The following is an 8,268-nucleotide window of genomic DNA, read 5'->3' on the forward strand; positions in this document are numbered from 1 at the left end:
TTGGTTTACTTAATTGAGCAACGCCCTCTGCTGATCTTCTTCTTTTTAACGCCCTCTGTGGATGACGCGGATGGTTCCATTTAAATTGGTGTGAACGCGGGCTCGTTTGCCAGACAGCTCCAGGGTTCGCAGGTTTCCGAACGCGAACCGGCACGGTTCTTTGCCGGTGTGAGAGGCTGTGTTACAGAACCAACACACACAGAGAGAGAGAGAGAGTATAGCAGTGGCGGCTGGTGCAAAACATTTTGGGTGGGGCACAGGTTATGGGGGCATGCTCCACGGGGAAGAATATCAACTTTAAAATCTGGATTTACAGTCGATTTTAGCATGAGAATAACAGTGTTTCCCCTAGGTTTGCTGCCTTGGGGGGGTGGCATGGACCGTGGCATGGACCCCCCCCCCCGGGGGTAAGGCCCTGCGACATACCAGCGTCATGTCCAGGGGGTGTACTAACTTGTACATTAAGCCGCCTCAGGCTACGGAAACAGGAGATAGGCTCCTTCCCTATGGGCCATTAGGCTCGAGAACCATCGGTTCTCAAGGCTTCTTACTTATGTGGTCTTGACTACCTGTCCACTTTCTCACCTGGTTCTTGTTGTCTCTCTCTGGTGTGCCGACACCATCCTGCTCTCTCTCATTCTCTCCCTCCCTATCCTCCTCTCTCCCTCTTTTGCTGTCAACCAAAAGGCAAACATAACAACCAGAGTATTTATAATCTAATAAGAGGTATAAATGGATCCATATCAATTTATAACATAATTATAATTGAATTTTGGATTGCTGTGGGCAATGCAGTCAGATAATGTCATTTTGACTTTACTCTCTCACCTGGAAAAAAAACATGTCCAACTATACTATACAAAACAGAAATTTCAAATGCTTCAATCCACTGTCCATGTACTGTAAATATGCCATTATGGTATTACCAATGAAGCCCAATTCTAGCAGAATAAGAAAGATTGTATATCTAATTTAAGTAAAATAATAAAGTGCATACAGTTAGCTCTTTAGCTGGCATGTGTGCCAGCTAGCTAGCTTGATAGTTCTTTGACACTATTTACAATGGAATTATAATCAGACACTTTCTAGTCACGATAATAACGACCAATTTTAACCAACTTTCTCTGTCAGAACACTCAGCAATTATATTTGCTAAAGTTTCAACTTGCTTACTTTCTATCTGAAGACATCTCACCCGGTAAAAACTCTCTCGCGTCATGCGCACAATGTTGTATTTCTGGTTTGGAGCCGGAAATTGCAAAACGTCACGTTTGACGTCAGACTTAACAACCGGATATTCAGGGATATTCAGGGCATTTTTTAATGTTTACTACCCCTAGTGGTAGTGGCCCTAGGCTGCAGCCTAGGTAAGCCTATAATCTGCGCATGCTCGGGGCGCAATTATTGCAGCCTAGGGCCACTACCACTGTCAAAAGACAGCCAATTGGAGCGCTGCTACAGCTCACGTGTAAGCCAAAAGTATTTGGCCTGCCATAGACTTGCATTCGGCCGGCGCCCCGACTCCTCCCCCTATGTATTTTAACAGTGAATTTTACACACACACAGATAAAATGTTTATTGTATTGGAGGATTTTTAATGAATGCTGATAGGCGCCGACAGAATATCAGCCGCATTTTGTGAATAAACAATGTTTATTTAAAAAAAAAACTTTTACAAATCGCAACTAGGAAGTGAAGGTGGGGGCGGCGCCCCAGCGCCCTCTATCGGCCAGCCGCCACTGGAGTATAGGGTTCTAGATGGTGCCAAATGGAACACTTACCAACGTCATAGGACACTGAGTTGGGTTGGACCTTACTTCTTAGAGTCCTGCAAGGAGACAGGCACGGTAACCAAGGAGACAGGCACGGTAACCAAGGAGACAGGCACGGTAACCAAGGAGACAGGCAGGGTAACCCTGCAGTAACGTTCAGGTTCAGGTGTTCAGGTTTGCTTTCAATCACGTGGAGATTAATTGTAAAAGACATTTAAACCAGGGGTGCACAAATGTTTGCACCCCACTGTACAAATGAAACACACATACACACACACACACACACACACACACACACACACACGCACGCACGCACGCACGCACGCACGCACGCACGCACGCACACACACACACACACACACACACACACACACACACACACACACACACACACACACACACACACACACACACACACACACACACACACACACATAGCCTTTATTTATGTCAACCAGCTCTTTTCCCTTCTTGTTTTTAGTTTTTTTTTTTCCTAGCACCAGGGGAGCCCCCCCTCCCAAATTTCGTTGTTTGGTACCTGTACTATATCAATGACAATAAAGACCATTCATTCATTCATTCATACTTGTTTTTGGCAGAGAACACCTCCAAACGAACCCCGAGGGTCAGTCGAAGTTTTTGTTGTCCAACTAATTCTACGGATCGTCTGAGTGAGTGGAAACCCCGGGAACATCATTAATCCACCGCTGGCCAGACTCCAGCATCCATAAACAAGCCTCTTATACACCGGGGTTTTGCTACGATTTAACGGTATGATTTGGATATGTTAACTGCACTATTTAAACCTTCCCTCACGGCATTTTTTTTTTGTATGACTGTTGAATCGCCAATATATTATTACTTGTACTGTGAACTGCTCGATACACGTGGACAAAGTAAAGTTAGCTAACGTTAGCAAGCCCGCTAGCTTACGAAAATGTGAAGGAAATGTGTTTTTATTATGGAAAGCAGAAAATGTAATTCCAAATAATTGCTCATCTTTACTTTAAGACGTCATTGGCTAATCAGCACGTCGCCTCAGTCCGCTTGCCAACCAGTGCAGGGCTTGGATGGAGGTCTGCTATTAAAAGCTGTTGTTTACACTTTTGACAGTTAGAATTGACTTATGATCACTCACTTAAGATATCCTTCGATATACTAGAATCATAAAGCGTGTGCGTGTTTAGCTAGCTAGTGTATGTGTGTGTGTGTGATCTTGCCGTGTTATGAACAGGAAGGAACCCTCTGCTCCTGATGATGGGCTACCAGGATGACGACGAGGAGGACGATGATGAAGAGGAGAGGGGTGATGAAGATGACAGATTGTACATCGAGGGCTCCAGTGGCTCAGAGGCAACGGTTGAGCTGGGGATTAATGTGTTAAACCAGCAGCACACTCACAGCTCATGGACGACCCCCCTGGCTACTGCAGAGGACTGTCCCCTGGTTCTGGTCTTCCCCGGCTCCACTGGCCGGCCTCTGCTGAGTGTATCTCCTCTGAGCAGCAGCCCCAGCCCCAGCCCCTGCCCAACCTCCAGGCATGGCCTACACTCAGAGCTGGACGAGGACCTGGAGTACTGTGACGAACGCATTGAGGAGTGGATGATCCTGGGAGGAGAAGAGTTGGAGGGAGACAGGAACATCCATCTCAACGTGTATTGGAGCAGCAGCTGCTCTGAGTCTGAGTCTGGAACGGAGGGTAAGGATCAGCTGAGATCAACCAGTGGCGGGCGGTGCATTTCACACCTAGGCCTTCAGTGATGTCCGACACATTCCTACCTGAATTATTCTACCTCTTAATACCATCGTTATGACGCCATGGCTCTAGAAACTAGACAGAAACACAGTATAACCGGGCGTTGCATCACCTTAACATAGTCAGACAAGTACAACAGAGTTATATTAATATTTCCGAAGCATTTTTAATCAATAAATCCGCATTTACAATGAAGAGTGTTAAACTAACATTTTTTTTTTTTTTTTTTAAATTTGTTTTCAGATTTTATCCCCTTTTTCACCCAATTTGGTAGCCAATTGAACCCAACCTAGCATCCAATTATCCCCTGCCTATTGCGTAGGATCCGCCGCACGACCCCGTGGCCGGCAGCCCCAGAGGAGGCCGCCAGGCAGACTAGCTGACTGGCTCCTCGAGCCCAGCACCGTTATTCCGGCACCCCGGGGGCGGTGTTGCGCGACGGATCCTTGTCCGGAACTATTCCTATACCGCCCTCGGGAGCGGCCGCTCAATATGCCGCTCCCTGTGTGTGCCCCGGTCATATCCGGATCTGGCGAGCTGGGATTCGATCCCAGTCTCCGGTGGGCAGCTTGCACTAGTGGCTAGTGCTTAGACCGCTACACCACCGCGGGGCACTAAACTAACATCTTTAAGATCGCTACATTACCCACGTCTGTCGTCTCGTCCACCATAATAGCGACAAAGGGTGCCTTTTTAATCTCCATTTTGATCTCTTCTCCCATCACTTCAGCAATAGCAAAAATCAGGTCGTTTTGTATTTTGCCTGACGTCCCAGTAAACACTTTGTTTGTGGACAGGTGGTAATGTACATCTGGGTTGTTTTCAGCAAGAAAAGAAAGCGCACTTGTTCGTTGAGCTGTAAATCCACTCGGGTGTCCCCAATAAAGTCCATTCATTCAAAGGTGTTCAAAAGTCCCACATCTACCGGCATAGTTACGCATCTCAATAGTGAATATCAATAGTGCGTATCAATAGTGCGTATCCAATCAAAAGACGTGCTGGGTGCTGACATCATTGAGCCTTACAGCAGGCGCCGTTGTTGCTATTGCTCGCCGACTCGAAATCTACGTAGGTTTCCACTAGGAACGCCAGAGGTTTACTCGTTCAACGTTAAGTTACAGGTCGTATCCGCGGCACGGTTTTTTGTGCAGGCGGGCAGATTTCGGAGCCCCCTGGCAACACATTTTGATTGGATAAAAGCTCTAACATAAAGGCCAGCCCTCCAAATCTCAATCGGAGACTGGAAGCAGCGCAACCAAGAGGAAAGCTATGAAATGAAGAGAATAGACTATGGGGAATCATTAATACATATTTGTGGAAAAAATATATTAAAATAAAATGTATATTCTGATGATGTTTAGGCCAGCAGAGAAGGCCTTGCTGGCCCTGACGGCACACCACTGAGATCAACAGATACAGGGACATTCCACAGACAGAGACAGAGTTCTGCGGACAGAGATGCAAAGACAGGCAGAATCGTTTTATTTTTCTATGGGCAGAATTCCATTCTGAGAGTTCTGGAAGGAAGAGTTCTGCAGACAGAGGGAGTGTTCTGCAGACAGAGGGAGTGTTCTACAGACAGAGGGAGTGTTCTACAGACAGAGGGAGTGTTCTACAGACAGAGGGAGTGTTCTGCAGACAGAGGGAGTGTTCTACAGACCGAGGGAGTGTTCTACAGACAGAGGGAGTGTTCTGCAGACAGAGGGAGTGTTCTGCAGACAGAGGGAGTGTTCTACAGACAGAGGGAGTGTTCTGCAGACAGAGGGAGTGTTCTGCAGACAGAGGGAGTGTTCTACAGACAGAGGGAGTGTTCTACAGACAGAGGGAGTGTTCTGCAGACGTTGAGAGTTATGTAGGCCAGTGGTTTTCACACCAAAGGGCAAGCCAAAATCTCAAGGCACACCTATATCCATATCCATGCAAAATAGCCTCTATAACACGTATATCACTCTGTAAACGTTTATTTTTATTTACTAATTCCAAATAAAATTTCACAAACAACTATATTACAAAATAATTCAAGAATTCATTAGAAACGTTAGTAAAAAACATACCCATTGAGTTGAAAAAACAACAACTTTAATCAAGAAATTGTAAAGAAAAAAGATGCAAATGTACTTTTACCAAACAGCCAATGAATTGTAAGGATATTTCCATAAATATGTTATGAAAAACCCATTTCTCAGTGCTTGTGCTCTACTAGACCTTACTAACACAGAAACTGTGAAATAAAGCAATTACAATTTTTGTGGGCTGCGTATTTCAGACAAAATGCGATTCAACAAGCCTTTGCTACGTCGCCAATGGACCTATCGCTAAGCCACGCCCCAACATAGAAATTGTCCAATCATATCACAGCAAATATCACTACAGGCAGAAAACTCGGACAAACAACTCGCTAATGGTGAAAAGCTTCTAGACTAAATATTCTTGTCATCTTTAAAAAACATGTCTATTACTTACTGTGATAAATCAGAAATCAGAAATGTGCCAACTCCCGCCATTGTAAGTCATTGAATGTCATTCAGTCATGGTCGCTCAGTCAGTCACTGTCAGTGAAGTGTTGTTTGTTTGTCCGAGTTGTCAAAGGGGGCGTGGCTTAGTGATGGGTCCATTGGGTTTCATCGGGCTCTGTGTTGAACACAGTGTCCTCTACATTCAAAGGGAAACTCTCGATCGTTTCCATTGAAATGGTTTTGGACTCCTTGTATTGTGGGGAACACAGGAATATTTGGTTTCTAATTTTATTCCCCCGACCCATGAGACAGCCCGTTTTTTTGAGGTACAGAATTTCCCTTTGTATTGGTAAATGAGTACGTATAAAGTACTGATATAGTGAATTAAAACAGTAAATAAAAAAAATCATTCAGAACTTTTGGTATAATTCTGTATTTGTCAGGGTTTCCGTTAGAAAAATTTGCCGTCGGACATCGTGTCCGGGAAGAATTCGATTTACCGGACAAACGTGATATATTCCGGTCATCATATTAAAATATAATAAATTTTTTTTTTTTCAAAATCATATATTTTTTTCCTCCAAATATAATATAGCTGTTTGTCGCGGTGATTACTGTTGTGTAGCGGCCTATATATGCCATTTAATGTCTATTTCTCATCCGATACGATTAGATGCGAGCTATATAATATATAATAATATAACATGATTTGACGCATGCGCGCTATGCCATGCGTCAAATCCAGCGCTGAACGGGTCCAGCGCTGAACGGGTCCAGCGCTGAACGGGCGCCTCACTGGGAACTGAACAGACAGCATCGATCAATGAACGGACTCCACATTACGTTAACTGAAGTTTGTTAAATTGTTTGGGATTAATGTGAGTTTTCTATTTTCTCTTTACAGTTTTACCCTTTTTTTTTTAAATCAATAAAACAACGTCATTTCTATAAGTCTCGCTGGTTGGGAAGGCATTTCGTTTAGCTCGGGAGTATGACAATGGGAAGAACATAACTGTTTATTGAGAAACAATTGATAGGCAGTCTGGGATACGTATATAAAGAAATACCACAATGTCTAGATGTATAACATTTTATTGAACAGTAACAGTGCAAGCATGTAGGCTACGGGGAACAGGGATTTTGGTCAGTAGGTCCTTTGTACAGAGGGCGTTTCTCTCCGACAACGCGTTCCCAGGTACCATGGAAGTCATAGGTAGTCCAGCACACTGACAGAGAGACAGACAGACAGACAGACAGACAGACAGACAGACAGACAGACAGATAGACAGACAGACAGACAGACAGACAGTCAGCTTACTTCTACCCTTTTGAGTGGAATTACTCCTTTAATTAGCTGTTAGCCATCTCAAAGCCCCCTGAGTTGCTCGTCAACAGTGAGAATAGACCACATTATAGAAACCAAAACACCGTTTTTTTAAATCCACAGGGAATAACCGAGAGTGTAAGGAAAGGCACACCCAGCGCTGTCAGTGGTGGGGAGACTTGAAGTGGCTTTGCTTGATTTCCATCACAGATTCAAGGATTGAAACACTGATGAAAATAGGGAGTAATAGTGATGGGATTATTTTTGATTATTTTAGATTAGATTAGATTAGATTAGGTGAGATTCAACTTTATTGTCATTGCAGAGTACAAGTACCAGACAACAAAATGCAGTTTAGCATCTAACCAGAAGTGCAAATAGTGATGTAAAAACAAACACTTAACTTTCGGGGAAACTGCTAAAATAAAATAAATTAAATAAATTAAAAAAGAAAGCGACTATTAGCACCGCCGAATGACAACAAACGTATGAGTAATGAGTAAAACAATGTCACTTTTATAGTATGTTGTTTAACTTGCCGTTCGGTCGCCATGGCTCTGGTGTGTGTAGCAGCTTCAGCTAGCTGGCTGGAAACTTCTAGGGGTGCGTTCGTAAACACGCTCTGAGAGCGCCGGAGCGCACGCTGGCTTCGATGTCACAGAGCGACCGAGTCGTTCGATTGGACGAGAGGCGTTCCGCGAGTGCTGATCGGATTTCCAGAGCGTGTTTACGAACGCACCCAGCCAGCTTTAGCGAATTGTATTCAAAGGGAATTATTTTCACCGGACAATATGTCCGACGACTTTTCAATTTGTCGGACTTCACCAAATGTTACCGGACAAAGACCGGCAATTGCCGGTTAACGGAAACCCAGGTATTTGTATTAAATCTGTAGACAGAGGCAGAGTTCTGTAGACAGAGGCAGAGTTCTGTAGACAGAGGCAAAGTTCTGTAAACAGA

At 44.3% G+C, this 8,268-nt stretch overlaps 1 pseudogene across 1 annotated transcript in view; it reads left to right on the forward strand.

The window, feature by feature from the left end:
- The first annotated feature begins 3,029 nt into the window (after window positions 1-3,029).
- Window positions 3,030-8,268, forward strand: part of LOC308153957 — a 9,247-nt pseudogene continuing 4,008 nt past the window's right edge. Inside the window, exon 1 of the transcript XR_013938019.1 lies at window positions 3,030-3,471. The product of XR_013938019.1 is annotated as an uncharacterized misc_RNA (transcript). The remainder of the gene's footprint in view (window positions 3,472-8,268) is intronic.

This window comes from Nansenia antarctica, assembly GCF_963989245.1.
Source record: "Nansenia antarctica genome assembly, chromosome: 3".
Lineage (NCBI taxonomy): Eukaryota > Metazoa > Chordata > Actinopteri > Argentiniformes > Microstomatidae > Nansenia > Nansenia antarctica.